At 35.4% G+C, this 20,376-nt stretch overlaps 1 pseudogene across 1 annotated transcript in view; it reads right to left on the bottom strand.

Annotated features, from left to right (window-relative positions):
* Positions 1-596: 596 nt before the first annotated feature.
* LOC149264825 (transcription factor MYB3 pseudogene) overlaps positions 597-20,376 on the bottom strand; it is a 199,597-nt pseudogene continuing 179,817 nt past the window's right edge. The window contains exon 3 of the transcript XR_016253666.1: positions 597-1,326. The product of XR_016253666.1 is annotated as a transcription factor MYB3 pseudogene (transcript). The remainder of the gene's footprint in view (positions 1,327-20,376) is intronic.

The raw sequence follows: 20,376 nt of genomic DNA, 5'->3' as shown, positions 1-20,376 counted from the left end.
AATATTTTAAATTTTTAATGCAACAAAATATTTGAAATTCACATTAATCTTGCTGTTAAAATACTTTTTAAAATTTGTCTAGTTTTTCTTATCACGGGGAAGACATTAAATCCCTCTATTTTATCTAAATAAAAATGCTATAGACCTTTTTTTAAGTAAATAACTTAACATCACTGAAATCCAAAGCACCATATAAATTAAAATAAAGAGATTTTATTTAAATTGAACTATTAGATTCCCTTAATTTAGATTTATTTAAATATATAAATTTAAAATACATTATTAGAATAAAAATATTTTCCACAAACGTTATTACATTAAAATTTATAAATATTATTACATTAAATTTATAAATTTTAATAAACTTTCAAATAAACAACATTCTTTTGAATATGCCATTAATTCATTATACCCATTCCCAGAGGTGTTAGCCTGAGTTCACTAAATCAATTGTGAAAAGTGCAGCATTAATTACTTATATCCATGGTAATGAAAAAAAAAAAAAAATTACAACAAAATTTCTTCAAATATTTTTGCAAAAGTTTACCATTACATAAAAATTTAGAATAATTTAATAAACTTTCAAATTGACAGCATCACTCCTCAAAAGTGTTAGCTTCAATCCATTCCTTGTGTTGTGTACTTTTATCGTGAAATTCCTCCATTCGTTGGTAACCAGCCACTGTACAACTATTAATTGGCTGCATATTGCTTTGATCAGAAGATATATCTTCAAACTCAATCATCTCCTCGGCTATTGTAGCCGGTCCCATGTAGAACTCCTCTAATCCAAAGTCCAATGAACAATCGGATGGAGAAAAAATTAGATTCCAGTGGGTAGTCGATAGTTCCTTTAAATATGACAAACTGTCGGTTAAAGTAGCTGCATCTTCTACAAATCGATCCGAGTATGGGGACGGCTGCTCCGACCAGCTAGAACAGGTAAAACTTTCCATTTCTGTTTGAACGAGAATAACGTCCTCTGTGATAAAATCATTCACAAGTATGTCGCAGGGCGACTTGGAGAAATTCTTATTTTCTGCAACCTTACATAATTTGAAACCTTCATCTGAACTACGATTATTGCAACCATTTGGACGTGCCATTTCAGCTTGTTTCATCGTCGTTGTTATCTCGAAGGGAGGGGTTTTGAACACATTATTTTGTAGGAGAGAAGGAGATTTTGATATCATCTTCAGAGTTTGAGTACTTGAATTGGGTTGAGATTCGTTCATTGACCGCAGCTTCTTGCGTAGATGGGTGTTCCAGTAGTTCTTGATTTCATTGTCTGTTCGACCAGGCAGTCGTCCTGCTATCAGCGACCACCTGCAGGTAAACACATATAAAGACACTTGTGTTGTACGTATTGCATGAATCTCTCACTCTGCTACTAATAATTCGAAACTTTGGAGACCTCGACAGAAGGAATCAATAACTACTGGTGGGTAAATAGATGCTGTTCAATCATTGTGGACATACCGATTGCCTAGAAGACGGTGCATCCGAATAATGAGTTCCTCTTCATCATAGGAAATGTTTCCACGTTTAATGCCGGGATATTCGTTTACTGTAACTCCACCGCTGACGATCTCCCTGCTGGGAACAAACAGATATGGCACTGGCCCCTTGGCTTGAGTATATATAGAAACAATTAGATTGCCCTGCTCAATTGTTTGGAAAATAATTATCATGTGACCAATATAATTTATGATTTCGAAGGGCACATCTGTCACAGAAAATGAATACCGAGATTATGAGGAAACTACAAATGGGCACAGTAGAAATTTAAGGGGGTCGGATCACCGGGAGAGCAATTTTCTTTTCTAAATCATTACAGCTATTCATAAATAGACTTGACACTAATGGAAGATGTTGTGTTATTACCTCGAGGACACCAGCTACCATTACACAACAAACGTTCTACGAAGTTGAAGATGGATAGCCTGAGGACTTTCCAGAACCGCCTAAATGCGGGCCTACTCATTTCTTTTGAGAGTCATTGGACCACGTTAAAGATATCATTAAGGGTTAGAAGTCTTTATAACAATTATTTAATATAACTTAAACATTTTAGTTAGGTGAATGGAATCTGAGAATGTAATAAAAATTAAATATTTAACTATTACTGAATGCAATCTCAAAATGATTATTAGAAAAAGGTTTTTTTTTTTTTTTAATGATTAATGAAAAAGTAAGATTTTTTAGAGGTTCAAATTCAATATAAGTTAAAACATTTTAGTCAATGGAATGATGGCATAGATTCGTGATAATAATCACCTTTTTTTTTTGCTTTTTGGAAAAAATTCAATTAACTATTATACTTTTATTATTATTATTAAATTATAAAAAATATATAAATTTTTAACTATATATTAATTATTATATATCTATATATATATACCATCTATTTAATAACATTTGCATATTCTATATGTTATGTAATAGTTTTGTTGTGTTTTAAGTATGTATTTAACATGTGGTGAAATTTGTTATACAAAAAAGAATTTTATCATTTATGGGAAGGATAAAATAATATCATGTTTTCCTAGTAAGTTGATTATTATATTTGAATTTATAAATTGGGATGGTAGGAAAATGTTTGTTGTTAATTATATATTAGTTAAAACATTAATTGAATTTTTTATTTTTAAAGTTTAAAGTATTTTATTGGTGTGCACATTATATCTTTGATAACACTTTTTCAAAACTATAATAGTCTTACTCTCACTAGATTTGTTCACATGTATGCTAGATAACAAAGTTTCTACATAAAACAAAAGTAATTTCGATACATTAAACATCATGTAGATAAAGGTCTAGAAAAACAACCATAAGCAATCTGAAGTAGGTAATCATCTCAGAAATAAAAAAAATGTCATAGCAGTCAGGACTCCTAGGTTGGTACCAAGGGTGTTGTAAGCTTGACTTCACATTGGATGTGCTTCTCCATATGATTCAAGCAAGCTTCCATCTTGTCAAGGTTATCCTGCATTTTTCATCAGTTTTGATTGATGTCATTAAGGAATGAAATCATATCATTTCTATTATCATACTTTTATTTTAAGATTCACGTCAATAGATTCTTCAGGTGTCGATGAAGAGTACTAACACGCAAATAATGGTTTCTCCTACCCTTGGTACTCCCAAGGTTAAGGAGCTAGTGAGAAACTTCATCCATAAGTTTAGTATTAAAGAAGGTCTATTTATCTTGACAGACATGCATTTCTAACCTCTAAGTTTATCCATGTGTGCCTGGTGAGGGTTAATATTATAAGCTCTATTATTAATATATCAAACCTATGATTATTGTTATAAACCCTCTTATTAAAAAACCTAATATTATAAACCCGAATATTATAATTGTAATTGTAATTATTATAATTATAATAATTATTGTTATAATTATAATTATTATATTTATATTATAATTCTGTGTGATTTTGCGTTGGAATTAGATCCACAGTAGTTATTTTTGTGTCAACTTTTCAAGTCTAACAAGACTCATCATGAGAAAAAAAGCGAATCTTTGTAACAATGTGATGTTGGACCATCGTTGAATATGGTTCTAACCCATGGTTGACCATCATTGACCATGTTTTACCATGGAAAACTATAATTTACCATCATTGACCATGGTTGACCATCCTTGACCATGGTCAACGATCATCATTGACCATGGTTGACCATCGTTGACCATGGTTGACCATGCTGACCATGGTTTACTATCGACGGATTAACCCAAGGGATTAATACTAAAATCCCAAGGGATTATGAACACAAGGGAATAATATTAAACCCAAGGGATTAGTATTATAAACCAATGGTATATAAACCCTAAGATAAATCTTATAAACTCGAAAATAAATATGGTTGACCATGGTAGATTTTCATATTGATACAATCCTTATTACAATGCAACGTAGGGCCATGCTTGACCATGATTGATTTTCATATTGATGGAATCTTTGTCACAAAGCAGCACTGACTCTGGTTGACTATGGTTGATTTCCATAATTAGACAATCTTTGCCAAAATGTGGCGTTGAACCATGGTTGACCACGGTTGACCACATTTGAAACATGGTTGACTATGGTAAACCATGATTGACCATGGTTCACCATGATAAACCATGGTTGTAAACCCTAGGATTAATATTATAAACTCTAATATTAATATATGAAACCTATGATTCATGCTATGAATCGTAATATTAAAAAACTCAATATTATAAACCCTAATATTATAATTATAATTGTAATTATTATAATTATATCTTAATATAATAATAAATTTATTATATTATAACAATATTTATATTATAATATAAACCTAATTATTAAATTATAAACCCTATGAATAATATTATACTTTAGGAATATGAACTCTTAGAGCAATAAATTGAAGGGATGAATATTATAAACTAAAGGGAATAATAAACCCAACAGATTAATACTAAAACCCCAAAGGATTATGAACCCAAGGGAATAATATTAAATCTAAGGGAGTAATATTATAAACCCAAGGTATATAAGCCCTAAGATAAATATTTTAAACCCTAAAATTGTAGGTTTTAACCCCCTACAGAAATTACCTGCATACGAATTCTAAAACACAGAAAATAAACAATGTGATATCATAACACATAAAACACACATACACAGAGATTTTCCCCTGGATCCCAAAACCAGGACTATCAGATTGATTTTTCATTATGTTCTTTTCAATGTTACAATACATACTTATACATGCCGAAGCATCCAATAACATGGAACGAAAACCATTGCGTCCAAAACCATGCACAAAACCATAGGTACGTCTGCCCAACCTAACATAGGGTCAAAAAAAAAAATTCCCGAAGCACCGCCCCGAACCTCGTAGAGGGGGGCTACCTACCCCCCCGTTGTGCAGTCAACACAACAAAGGGGGGGTGGTAATGCTGTAGTTAACTACATAGGCTAGTCATGGAAAGAATATAACACAACACAACATTCACCCACTTTTTGTTTTCTTTCCACAAGGGGCCACAGGAAATATTAGTCATTTATCCAGCCCTGAAACACCCATTGTTTCTCTACACCAAGGGAACTTCTCAAAGCTCACAGATTTTGTCAATGCATCTGCAATATTCTTCAAAGTGTCCACCTTTACCAACAACACCTTTTTGTCTTCTATCATATCCCTCACAAAGTGATACTGAACATCAATGTGCTTTGTCTTTGAATGGTAAGAAGGGTTATTTGCTAAGAAAATTGCACTTTGGCTATCACAGTCTATCCTTATAGCTCCCTATACTAACCCCATACTTGAACACAATCTTTGCAACTAAACTTCTTCCTTGCTTGCATGAGTGGCTTCCATGTATTCTGCCTTTGTAGTTGATAGTGCCACTACAGATTGTTTCTTACTCATCCAACTGATTGCACCTCCAAATAGGTTAAACACATACCCACTTGTAGATCTTCTCTAATGCAGATCTCCAGCCCAGTCTGCATCAACAAAGCCACAAATATCCAACACTTGGTCCAATCCTAGTCTTCCTTGGTAGCACAAACCATAATCACTAGTGCCACGCAAATTCCTGAAAACCAACTTCACTGTTGTCCAGTGCTCCTTCCCTGGTTTTGACATAAACCTACTCAATACTCCCACTGCATGTGAAATGTCTGGTCTAGTACAGACCATTGCATACATCAGGCTACCAACTGCACTTGCATATGGAACACGGGACATGTCCTCTTCCTCTTCTTGTGTCTTGGGACACTGTTCAATAGATAACTTCACACCTACAGGAATAGGAACCTTCACTAGTTTACTATCCTGCATATTAAACCTCTATAGTATTGTCTCAACATACTTCCTCTCGTTTAACCAGAGCTTCCTCTTTGCCCAATTTCTTTTAATTTCCATGCCCAAACTATAGTTTGCGGCACCAAGATCTTTCATGTCGAATTTGGAGGATAATTGTGTCTTCAAATCTTGGATAATTTCTTTGTGATTTCCATCCAACAAGATACCATCCACATATAAGACCAGATAGATAACACGGTCACCAATTAATTTAAAATACACATAGTGACCTGCTTTGATTTTGGTGAAGCCAAGTCCTTGTATAAATGTATCAAGTTTCTGATACCACATCCTTGGTGACTATTTTAACCCATACAAAGACTTCTTTAACTTGCATACCAGTTCTTTATTACCCTTCATTGCAAAGCCTTCAGGTTGCTTCATGTAAATCTCCTCTTCTAGATCCTCGTGAAGAAATGTTGTCTTCACATCCATCTGTTCTACCTCAAAATCAAAATCAGTAGCAACAAGAGAAAAATTATCACCAAAATCAATTCCCAGCACCTGGGAATAACCTTTTGCTACCAACCGAGCTTTGTATTTCTCCACCTTTCTTTCTGCATTCATCTTCTTCTTGAACACCCATTTGCTGCCAATGGGTTTCCTTCCATTCGACAACTCCACTAGATCCCAAGCCTCTTTTTTGTGCAAAGATGCCATTTCATCAACCATGGACTCTTTCCAGAGTTTTCCATCCTCTGAATCCACTAATTCCTTCACAGTTCTGGGATCATCATAAGTAATAGATAAAGCAAAATTTGAACAGAAAGCAGATGGAATATACCTTTCTGGCTACCTTCTTTCTTGAACTGATCTTCTCACACCCAGAGTTTGTGGCTTTTCATCTTCTATTTCCTCTTCTGTTGTAGAGTCTGATTCTTCCTCCTTTAGCTCAAACACTATCTTCTCAGGTTCGTTTGGTTGGACTTCATGTTTAATAACATCTTTAACCTCTCTGAACACCACATCTCAGCTGTACACAACCTTTCTTTTTACTGGGTTCCAAAGCTTATAACCCTTTAAACCATCCTTATATCCAATAAAAACGCACTTTTTAGATTTACTATCCAACTTGGTTCTTTTCTCCTTTGGAACATGTACATATGCATGACATTCAAATACCCGTAGATGTAAAATAGAGGGTTTCTTACTAGTCCATATGTCTTGTGGAGTCTTATCCTCCAATGCTGATGAAGGTGATCTGTTGACCAAGTAACATGTTGTCTCCATCGCCTCTGCCCAGAATTCTTGTCCTAACCCGACACCACTGAACATGCTTTGTGCCCTTTCCATCAACGTCTTATTCATTCTTTCTGCAACTCCATTTTGCTCAGGTGTGTATGGAGTAGTCTTTTTCCATGCTATACCACACTTCTTACAGAATTCTTCAAATTCCTTACTGCAAAACTCTCCACCATTATCTGTCCTCAACACCTTTATCTTCTTCTCTGTCTAGTTTTCCACCAGAGCCTTAAATTCTTTAAACCTGTCAAAGACTTCAGATTTCATCTTAAGGAAATATATCCATGTATTCCTTGAGAAATCATCTATAAATGATACATAGTACACAGACTTACCAAGTGATGGAACTTTCATAGGTCCAAACACATCACTGTGCAGAAGCTCTAATATCGGTTTTGCCCTCTTACCACCAGAGGGGAAAGTCACCCAATTTTGCTTCCCATATACACAATTTTCACAAAAATCAAAATCTAGAGAGCTATTACTCATACCTTCTACCATACCTTTACCATCAAGTATTTGAAGGCCCTTCTCTCCAATATGTCCAAGCCTTTGATGCCACATCATGGTCTTCTCTCTAGAGACCACTAGATTTTTTGCTCCACTTTCAGGAACCATAGAACTATTGCACCCATCAACAACAGTGCTACCTTGCAGCTTGTACAGAGTTCCGATCTAAACTCTCCGCCTCAATACTAGTGCTCCCCAAACCATCTTGCATGTATCATTCTCGAATACTATTTTTACACCTACATCATCCAACTTGCTTACATAAATAAGATTTCTAGCTAATGCAGGAATATGCAGAACACCCAAAAGTGTTCTAACCCTTCCACATTTCAACTTCAACTTTACTTTTCCACGACCAATGATTCTAGAGTCATCCCGAAAGAAGACATCACCAACATCATATTTATCATACTCGCAGAACCACTCTCTATGGGGAGTGAAGTGAAAGGATGCACCTGAGTCAATCAACCATGCCTCATGATCTACATGTGTACTTGAAGAAGCCAAGTACACATCCCCACCTTCATCTGAGGTGGTTTTTGCCTTTGTAGAAGGAGCATCATCAGATCCCTTTCCTTTGTTAGGAGATTTAGATTTACAGTCCCTTTTGTAGTGCCCTTCCTTTCCACATTTCCAGCACACCACCTTTACAAGTTTTCCTGGAGATTTAGATCTCCCACTCGATGACTTATTTTTGTTTTTGTTATGGGACCATCCTTGTACATATAAGGCATCATCATTCTGGCTCTCCATATTTTTCCATCTCATCTTTGTTAGCAAGGATGAGACTATTTCATCAAACTACAAGGCAGTTGCATTGCTACCTATTGCAATAACCACACTATCCCACAAATTTGGTAGAGAACACAACAAATTTATGCACTTATCTTCATCTAAAATTTTAATATCAATAGATAATAACTGACTTACCACATTATTAAATTCGATTTCCTAGAGGAAGAAAGCCTATTATAGAGAGATAAACCTATTACATGGCATTTGGTGGAGGTGGACTTTGTTGCTAGCCTTCATGTGAAGGTGGAGCTAAAATGGGGTGGACTTTCTACTAGGAAGCAAATTGAATATTGGGAAATTCCTTTTCACTGCCTAGGTTGTCACAATGTTGGGACATCTAATTACTAAGTGTCCATGTAGATTTGGAAATAGACGAGATGAAATATCAAAGACTGTCTTCAATGGAGGTCATCCATTAACATCTGTACACTCTCCATCGGCTCAGGAGATTGGTTAACATTGTCTCTTAGGTAATATTTAAATCACACCACCTATGACATGTCTGAAGCAATGTATCTATAATGATTTGGTATCAGGTGTTGTTTCTCTTAGGAATTCTACATTCCATGCTTTACATATTTTTTCTTCGCATTTTCAACTACCACATTCTGATTGTATCAGACATTCTTCATTGTTATCTATACCGGATATTGCTCCCTGTTAAGAAATTTTGGAATCTACCCACACTATCTATTGATGCAAATGGGAAACCTCCACTATTCATGTTTCATCGACTGTTAGCCTTGACCCTGCTCAAATTTAATTTTGGGCTTTTTTTATGGAGACCTTTTTCTACTAATTTAGTGGGTAGTGATATTGAGTTTCTCCACCTTCACGTTGATATCCATCTAGAGACCCTGTTGATTCATTCATCCTCATCTCCTAAGATCTCTATCAGTCCCAATTCTCGTCGTAATATGACCATTAGGAAGGAGAAATGTTTGAAACCTTAAAATAATTCGAATGGGGATGATACTGATCTTCACATTATTTCTACAACACTTGATCCTAGTCCATCATCTTTTGGTACATCATCTTATGTTTCTATTTTCTCTCCTATTCAGGCCCTTAGAGGTTATTTCTATCATGATAATCATGTCCTTAAAAATCAGGGGCTTGAGGAGTCCTTGAAAAAACCTCATACTTCGTAACTTGATTGGGGTCAATCACCTCTACATCATCCTCTTATAAGAAATGATGATTATTGGAGACAAAATTTGGCCCATTCTCCTTCGCATTTGTCCTGGGTGGTGAGTATGTGTTGTGGATGATTTGGGTTTATTTGGCAGTCTTATAGATTTTTGGCATCTTAAGGTCATGAATTTTGTTTCCTATAAATCCTTTGCAGGTATCCTTCTATTTGGTTTTGTCAAGGGATCGAAGGAAAAATTTAATATTATTAATAGATATGTGCCATATTCTTCTAGAATATACTTCTGGGATAAATTGGAAGCTTTCAGCCAGTTAAAGATGGGACACCTTATTTTTGTAGGGGATTTGAATTTCGCCATTGAAGATAATGAGGTCTAGGGGGGTCATTGCAGGTTGGGCCCATTGGTGGGGTACTTCAATGACCTTTTTGGTAGGAACCACTTGGTTATATTTTGTCGGCTCCCTTTATTCCAACCTGGAGAAATAGATGGGTTGGGTCCACAGGCATCACTAAGAGGCTTGACTATTTCATGCTTCAGGAAAATTTGGTGGAGTGCTTATGGTATGTGAAATCTTTGGTTATTCCATCCCAAATTTTGGATCATTTCCCTATCATACTCTAGTGGCAGGAAGATTAGAATTGGGGTGGTATCCTATTCAAATTTAATCACCATTGGTTAAAATTTCTTGAATTTGATTCATTATTGTGTACTTTTTGGGTATTAAGATTGGACCCCTTGATCACATCTTCTTTGGAAATTATTGGGATTAAGTTGAGGGACCTTAAAAAGTCTGTTAGTAACTATATTTAGACTAAAAAGAGGAAGCATATTGTTGAAATTTTGGTTACTGATAGAAAACTCGATATATTGGTTGATCCTTCACATGCAGATTATTTATTGGTGGCACATTAATTACGAGCTGTGGATTTAGAAAAGTGAAAGAATGAGATTTTGCAATTACAGGAGGAGTAGTGGAGACTGGAAAATTGTGCTCGCTGGGTATTGGGAGGAGACAAGAATACAAAATTCTTTCATAATTATGCAACGAAGCGTTGCAGGGAGAACTTCATCTAGGAAATTTAGGATATTAATGGGAATTTATTATTTACTCTTCCCAACATATAGGCGGAGGCATTGAGATATTTTTGCAATCAATATTGGGCTAGAGAAGAGGTGGATATTTTGCAACAGATGGGGGTCATTGATTCATATTCAACAATGCTCAATGCTGACGCAAATACTATTCTATTTCAGCCAATTACAATGGAAGAATTACAGGCTACGATGAAATCCTTTACTCGTGATAAAATCCCTTGGCTTGATGGTTAGCAGATTGAATTATTTTAGGATATTATGGGCACTGATATAGTGGTGGCTACAAAAGAATCTCGAAATTTTGGTGTTATCCCTGGTGATATTAATTCAACTTTCATTACATTGATTCCTAAGGTTTCACATGAATCAACTTTTATTGATAACATACCTATCTCTCTTTACAACACCTTATACAAAATGATTTCCAAATTCAATGATAATAGGTTGAAACCTACACTGTTAGATGGTATCGTCTAGGAAAAATTCGAGTTTCTTCGTGAACGAAAGATTCAAGATGCAGTTTCTATTGCACATGATACTGTAGATACTATCAAATATAAGAAGCTCGAGGCGATTATTATGAAGGTGGACCTACAAAAATATTTTGTGTGTAGATTGGACCTTTCTTGAGTTGGTAGTGAAAAAAATTGGCATTTCATTTCAAGTTTCAACATGGATCATGGCCTGTGTATCTACTGCAAAATTTTCCGTATTGGATAATGGAATTCCTACTAAATTATTTTCTTCCTCTCAGGGTATTCGACAAGGATGTGCCTTATCACCCCTTATTTCCATTCTTGTTATTGAGCGACTTAGCATATTTCTCTTGCAGGCACATATGGACAGGTCACTAACAAGTATATTTATTACTGGACAAGCCAAGGTTACTCATCTGCTTTTTGTTGATGTTGTGTTAATATTTGGTAGATTATCTGTTCTGGAATGGAGACACCTTTATATTATTATTGACCTCTTTGTACTGGAGCTTGTTTATAAAGAAATTCCACTGTACAATTTTATCATGGGCACACGGGTGGCTCCCCCTTGGAGACATGGCAACTCTAGTTCGAGCAATCCTTTAGAGTATCGCTTTATACTAGCTTCATCTTTTCGCTCTACCTAAGAATATCATTAGAAGGATATATTGCATCATCTCTAGCTTTATTTGGGCTAGTAACTCTAATAAGCACAATATCATTTGGCCAACATGGTGGTTCTGACTTGGATGAAATTTGAAGAAGGATGGGGAATCCTTGATCTCGAGCATATGAGTTAGGCATTACTTATGAAATTTTTTGGTGGACTCGAAATGGAGATGGTCTTTGGAATAGCATCATCAAAATATAAATACCTCCAAAATAAATCGATGATATTATCGATAAAGGCCAACGTACACATTCCAAACGACATATCCTATATTTGGAGGAGCCTTTTGAAGGTTTGCTCATGGATTATGAGAAATATTCAGTGTCAAATTGGAAAAGGCACAAACATTGAAATTGGATTAGATCCAATTTGTGGATTTATAGGTGGTCACACTTTTCTGCTGAACCTTCTCTGAAAAATCCATAACTTGAGCATACACTATGTTAGTCAAATATTTATACAGGATGTATTTTTTAATCCATATTGGCTCATGGCTTCCAACATTGGATTATATGGGGACCCTACAAATAGATGGAATATCTACTTTTCTCCCATTTTCATATGCAGGTTGAGAGTGGAGATGAAGAACTCTACAATGTCTATGTTCCCATGAATCATCTATATATTAGTGACATTTTCCTTGTTATCTCTTGTTGGGTTGTGTTATATTCTTTCCACGTAGTTAATAGGGGGTTTGAAGGGCACCCATAACCCCACTTCATGGGGTCCGGGGCAGCGCCCCGGAAAATTTTGGTTTTGGACCATATGTTAGGTTGGGCGGACCCACCTATGGTATGGGCCTATAACATTGCCCAGCCAAAAGTAAACTTTGGGTTTCAAATCCTTGGGTTAATATGCCTACACCTTCTTACTAGCTCATATTACTATTACATTATGTTGAGGGCACACTCAGGATTTGTGGATGTGCCTTTCTTGGTTTTGAAAGGTCTTGAAAGGTGCTACCTAAATTCCACTATGTTAACACCATCAAGCTAGAATATGGCAACTATACAATTCTATTTCTATTTATATGATTTTTTTTCACTTATTCCATTATTAAAATTAGATAGGGCTCCTGTTTATTTGATGATTATTTTAATAGGTCATGATTGATCTTCCTTACACATTCATTGAGATAATGATGATTTGAAAATATACCTTTCCTGATTTTATGTGATAGAAAATTTACTACCTTTTTTTCCAACAACTGATAAAATGGAATTTTTGGATGAACCTACCAAAAACATTCCATGCACTACTACATGATAAGGGTGTTTAAGAAAAAAAATATATTTTAATATTCAAATGCTTATCTAATGATATTAAATTACTATTCACTAATTTATAATTCGGGAAAAATACTATAAAGTACTTTTCATTAATTGATTTGGGGTTTCAATGCCTTGCCACAAAGTGGTTCTGTCTCCATTGTTCTCTCCCCATTTAGGGTGACCATTCACAAGATGATCTAGGCAAACCTGAATCTAAGCGAGCAAACATGAATTTGAGCGAGCTTGAGAAGATTTCGTAAGGAGATCAAGGCGAACTTGAATTTGAGATGAGGATGAGAAGATTTGGGATTTCAATGCCCCGATGGAGAGTTCTTCCCTGATTGTTCTCTCTGCACTCAGGATAATGAATTGCAAGGTAATCCATCTTGACGATGATGAGAAGGCTAGGAATACCCAGGAGCTCATGGCCAAATGATCCTTTTAGTATCAAGATATAAACGGTGTGGTCAAAGGTTTGAATCAGGAGGCCAAGAGAAGCAAGGGGATGGAGTTGTTTGACGAGAGCTTGAATTACAAATTTACCCTAACGACAAATTATTACAAGTGATTGCTTGGCTTTTGTTTTTTTTCTTTACAAACTTGGTTCATTGAGGTCCCCAATTGCTTGGATTATAATTTAAATGCTACCAAAAACCTAACATGAAACCCCTTTTCGTTATGCACCCATTCCAATTCTTGTTCTTTGAATTTAGATTATGGTTTTGAAATGCTAACACAAGAAACCCCTTTCGTTATGTACCCATTCTCATTCCTATTCTTTGAAATTACATTAATTCATTGTTATTTAAATATATTTTGGGTTCACGTTCATGTTCCCAAATCCCCCTACCCTTGTCCTCTTACCATTATACTTTTCTTTTCTTGTAGATATCTAGGGTAATTTTTTTATTTTTATTTTTATTTATTTATTTATTTATTTTTTTCCGTGCCTTAGGGTTTCAAAACAAGGGTTTTCAAAAAAATTGGCTACTTATTCGATAGTAGACATATCTATTTAGTAGTGCAATGTAACATGTACCATAATAATATCACTGCATAATTTAAAATCACATAATATCAACATTCAATTCAATCACAAGGAAATTTTTTATTCAATTAGTGATACCACTATTCGTTAACACCAATAATATAATCACGAATTCCAGCCTAGCAAAATATTACTAATAGACAACTTTTCAATTACCAATGACTGGAATTGCCTAAACAAATTTCGCATATCAAACAGTTTGTAGCTAGGGTTCCCTGTGAATTGTAATTAAAAGGCCTAGATTCTGAATTGATCACAACGTCGAGTTTGGGAACGGTTCTCTGTAACTAGCCTTAGGGACCGCATTAATGTTAGGAGATTTTTGTCATAGTTCAAGACAATTTTCGGTGGGGTCTGAATTTTGTATGAGACTTCAATTTTTCTCTAGAGTCCGTTTTTTTCCCAAGGAATGCCATGATTTGCCACTAGAATATTCTTTGCATGAGATTATTCTAGCAAATTTCCTCTTGCTTAAAATGTCTTGGGGTTCCTGAATCAAGTAGTTTCTTATCCCTCAGACTTGGAGTCTGTTTTCTGCATGGACATTCTTTTGTTGTGTCTTGATATGCTACATGATTTATATTATAACATAATCAACTTGGAAATATACATTTTGTGTGTAACCGGTATGTTTATTGTGTATCAGGTTTTCAAAGTCATCATGGCACATATTCTACAAACTAGCAAAGATTTGTATCATCTTCTGGAAAATAATTTCGACCCTTTGGATCCTACTAGAAAAGTTGATATTTGCTAGCCAAGCTCTCTAAACTTAGTGACAAATTATCTTCAGCTTCACCTGTCCTAGAAATGTAGTTGGAGAAATACATTCCTTCTTTAGAAAGGCTAACTACTTTGAGAGGGTTCCAACAGGTGATTGAATGTACAATTGACATTTATTTTTTCATGTTCTTTACTATTTTGTGGTGTGAGATCTTGTGATTTATTAATATGAATAATTTTATAGAGTTTTACAACTTATGATATTTATGGAAGTAATTGTTCCTTTTGTATACTCAAAACATATGTGAAAACTATATTCAAATCATTAATGTTCTATCTTGAAAATAAATAAAAAAGAGCAGTGAAGGAACAAGGAACTAAATATTTGAACTATACTTGCCTTGTTGAGTTGATTCAAATCCTTGGTAGGTTTATAAATCAAATATATCTATTGTTACACTTCTAAAAGGTTGATGTAGAATTAGACCTACAATCTTTAAGAAAAAACAAGATTTTAAATGTTCCTATACTATGTTTAGTTTTAAGTTTCCAAATACAAGAATTGTCAATAAAATATAATCTAGTAACTTCTTTTTTCAATGAATCACTCTTTTAAGTGCACAAAACACACTTGATACACTCGATACCAGTATTTTCAGTTAGATAATATAAATTCCCTCCTTTGGATGACATCATGGTTAGTAATAACATAAACATGGGATAAAACATAAATGGATCAAGATCTCAAATTTGGTACCTTTTCATCCTCATTTCCTAAAAAGTACAAAATTTCTCTTATTTTAGTGAAGTTGAATCTCACTCTACCTGTTTTCCTTTGATTGGTTTCTAAAAATTACATCATGTACATTTACAAAATCAACTAATCCCATTTTTTCCTTTAGTCACATGTCCTTTACCTTGTATCTTATCCAAAACAACCTCCCCACAATATCTGCTACCATATCCCACTCCCATCCTATGAAAATTGAACAATTTCAAGGAATGGATCTTTGCACTCCCTAGGAAAATTGTAGAATGAGAAGAAGTAAGAAACCACATTTTCCCAAACAATTCACTCTCCAATTTGTGTATTCTATCACATCACAAATTTCATGTTTGTCTTGTTGATCTAGATTGTCATTAATGGTAATCTGAATATGAGGAGCTATCAGAGCAGAGTTATCAAAGCAAAGAAGAGAAGCAAGTGTAAGAGCGGAAGATTGAGGAGGAGCCACATCAGAGGAGCCATATCGGGAGTATCGCATGTAATTTATGCCCAAGAAGAACCAAGAGGAAGAATTCATCAAAAGAAGAAAAGAGGAACATATCAGAGCAGAGAATATTGGAAGTTGTTAGACTAGGAGTGTTATATTGGATCTAGGCATGTACAAATCAAGATTTTTGTGTGAATGGATGGAAGGATTAGTAGGAAGTAGACGCAATTGAGTTTTACAGCGGAATAGAGGAAGACCAAGAATATCTGACTATAACGAAGAATGTAGACTTTTCCTAAAATTCCTAAGGAAAGGCCAAGAAACCAATGAAGTGTAATGGACAGTGAAGATTAAATCATATCATTGAAACTGGAGGATGGACGGCCCAAATTAACTACCGATAGCATAGTTTCCTTAAGCGGTAAGTGGGTTCATTGGGTGAACTCAAGGCTGTAAGTGGTATTTAGCGCTGATCACCTGATACCATTCATCGACCAACGCATGGCAAGAGACTTGAGAGAGAAAACCGCTTTATCAGGCGGGTATTCCTCTCGCAAGTTATCCACTCGAAATCAATATCAACCATCAGATCAAGCGGGGTTGATTAAACGATGGAGATATTTTGATAAGTTCTAATGATTGGGTGAAATTTGGACTGTTGGATCAGAAACCAGATCGACGGTCAAGATTTAATCACTGATTGCATTTTGGGAAGGTTAAGTGACGGCGTGGTGGAATGTTGATATGCGATGGGCCGATGTGCCGATATCAATGAAGAGAAGTCAGAGGTCGGAGATAACAAAGGTAAAGAGGAATAAAGCAGAAAGGTTTGGTATTAGCAGACCTGAGATATTTGTATATGCAGTTTTAATGCATTTGAAGTCTGGCTTATGTGTTCAGAGCGGGTTTCCTATGTATTCCTTTATATTCTGAATTTTTGTATGGTTCGGGTTTTTAATGTAAATACACACATAAATGCTTCCGATAGGTGATTGTGGAAGAACCACAAGGTTTGGGTCTGATAGTTGCATTCGCCGTACCGAGAGTTATGTATCACAGTGTTTAAGGCCTTGTCACATTAAAACTCTGATTGTGATAATACTGCAGACCCGCTGCTCCATTGTAATACACCTTATTGTAATATCGTGTCCGCCGCGTCAGAAGATATGTATCACAAGTTATAAAGGGATGGCACACTATAAACTGTGATTGCGATATTACTGTGGACCCGATGGATTCATTAAAAACAGTTTATAATCATATCACATCCAGAAGGGGAATCGGTTATCGACCATCGGCTGTACTATGGGCACGACTTATAAAGACCTCCAGAATGTTGCGATTGTGATTGTGGGTTTAAGGAATAACTATGACTGTTCATGAATGTTGCGATTGCTGTAAAGAATAAGTCTATTGTTTGAATAATAACAAAGATGGCCTGCCTTCCTAATTAACTTGTCCTGTGAGTATCTATGAATTCGAAGAGATAGAGGAAGCCAAAGAGTGAGTGCAAAGGAAGATGAAAGCTCAAGCGAGTGTTGAGGAAGATGAAGCTCAAGTGAGCAAGGAGGAAGCCAAAGGTCAGGCATATGAAACAGAGAACAAGGAAAGCTTAATGTGGCTGGTGAACTCTAAGAAAAAAAGGGACCCAAAGTTCTGGCAGAAGTGGAAGGAACAAGAGGATAGAAGTAAGTCATAGGTCTAGCATTGTTGGGAGCAGAGAATTAAAACCAAACAAATCTAGACAGTTACAATAGAGTGTTGGAGCCCTTGAGGTTAGTGCCTCAGAACTGAAAGGATTGGTGTCCTGGGAGTTGGTGCTCCTAAATTTAAGGTTGGTGCCTTGACAAGACAGAGTTAGTGCTATGGAGGTTGGAGCCGCATAAAGAGTCCAAGTTGGTGCTTGGAAACTGATTGAAACCATATATATATATATATATATATATATATATATATATATATATATATATATTGTACTTGATTTATTGCAAAGATCACATTAATAAAAGCATCTATTCCTGTTATCTATTTCTGTGTTCCAAATATAAATGTTTTTAACTGATAAAAATAATAATTGAAAAGAAATACTCATTCACCCCCCACCCTCAGTATTTCCAACAATTGGTATCAGAGTGGGCTTCTTCATGTTAGCCTAACATCTTGAAGAAGGATTCTTAGTCATGATGAGAAATCAAGAAGTGTTAGGAAGATCTCCTCTGTTCGATGGCACAAATTTTGGTTTTTGGAAAAAGAGAATGTCCTACTACAAAATGTCCCATGGACCTGAAGTTTGGCATTCGGTCTTAAATGAGTACATAGCTCCTTCCACTCTTCCAATAGATCAAGACTAGAGGAAAGTCTACATTGAAAATGCAAAAGCCTTAAACTCCATCACTAGTGGAATCACTAATTCTGAATTTACAAAAGTCATGAATTGTAACTCTACCAAAGAAGTATGGGATACGCTAATTAGCTTATACGACGGGGACTCCAAAGTCAAGAAGGCAAAGCTTCAAACTCATAGAAGGAAATTTGAAAGTCTGAAAATGGATGATGAAGAAGATATTGCATTATACTTTCTTCAAGTAGTTGAAGTGGTCAACTCTCTTAAAGGATTGGAAGAAAACACTAAAGAAAGTGCCATTTTTCAAAAGGTCTTAATATCTCTCCCAGATAGATTTGACTCCAAAGTAAGTGCCATAGAAGAAATGAAGGATCTAGATACTCTCAAGATGGATGAACTCCATGGAATCCTCATTGACTATGAGATGAGAAAAGGTTGCCCAAGTTCCAAAGATGCATCATTGAAGGCCTCAAAATCAGAAAAGGGGAAAGAAGGGAATGTCAGTGATGATGACTCTAATGTTGAATCCGAATTGGCGTAATTTGTACGAAGGCTTAAGAAAGGATCTAAGCTAAAATGTAAATACCCTCTTATTTGTTTCAAGTGTGGAAAAATAGGTCATTATGCTGCAAAATGTCCTTATAAGCATGATAGTGATGATGAAGAAAATTATAAAAGGATGGTATACAAAAAGAAAGGGTTCAATAAGAAGAATTTCCTCTCTAAGGAAGATGAGTCTGATGAAGATGAATTTGTAGTCATTAAAAATAAATCAACTAACCAGTTCCCTCACCGCAAAGGAGGTAATGAAGAATCAGATGAAGAAAATGACCATGCTGGAAGCCAAGAAGTATTATTCATGGCATTCACAAATGACGATGAATCAGGGCTAGATGGAAATGTAGATGAATTGTTAATAAGTGTCATTGAAGAAAATGAGAAATTACGGAATAAAATCATTTCTCTAAAGGTAGAAAATAAGGAAAAAAAAAGAAGGGAAGATCTCTTGAAAAATAAGGTAAAATAAAAAGAAGCTTGCGAAGAACGTGAAGCCGAAATAGTATCTCTGAGGAAGGAATTGGAGAAAGTTAAAAAGGGTTGGAAAAGCTCTCAAATACTTGACACTATCCTAAATAGTCAAAAACCTCAACATGACAAATCTGGAATAGGTTTTAAAGGAGAATCATCAAGTACTAAGAATAATGCGAAAAGCTATGCCGACGTACTTTCAAGCAACCCAAAAGAAGAAAGATTATTTCATTAAAGGCTCATCCCAGATCCAAAGAATGAAGAGAGAGTAACTCCAAGGAAGAATGTTGATTCGACAAAATAGTATTTCATCAAAGGCCCATCTCAAATCCAAAGAATGAAGTGGGAGTAACTCCAAGGAAGAAGGTTGATTCAAATCATGGCTATTACAATAGGTACAAAACTATCTTTTTTGGGCATTGTTTCCATTGTAAAAATTTTGGTCATCAAGCTAGACATTGCATGGCTCATAAGAATGACACACCAAAACTAAAGGATCAAATAAACAAACCATATGGCCCCAAAGGGCAAGGACAAATGAAGACCTACAAGTCTTTTGATCCCTTGGCCAAATTTGATTTGATTTGCTCATTAGGTAATAATAATGGACACAATGAACAAAATTTCCCACTCAAAAGAGGAAAAGCAAGAAGTGAGAATCCCAACATGGATAAATGTGGGCTAGCTCTATGTGCTCAAAATAATGAAAATCATTGGTTTGTGGATAGTGGGTGCTCCAGACACATGATAAGGGACAAAGGGAAGTTTTTCCCATTGAACAAAAAGGAAGGAAATGTATCCTTTGGAAGTGGATCTGCCAAAATTGCTGGAAAAGGAATTGTTACTCTTATTAATGGAAAAGGAAAAGCTCAAAATGCTTTGCTAGTAAACGGGCTCAAACACAACCTCCTGAGTGTTTGCCAAATCTATGATCAAGGACATAATGTTATCTTTATCA

Source organism: Pinus tabuliformis, chromosome 6, assembly GCF_031772625.1.
Source record: "Pinus tabuliformis cultivar Carrire ecotype Pingquan chromosome 6, CPIR1, whole genome shotgun sequence".
Lineage (NCBI taxonomy): Eukaryota > Viridiplantae > Streptophyta > Pinopsida > Pinales > Pinaceae > Pinus > Pinus tabuliformis.
Note: the sequence above shows the minus strand (reverse complement) of the source record. Positions and strands in the feature narration are given on the sequence as shown.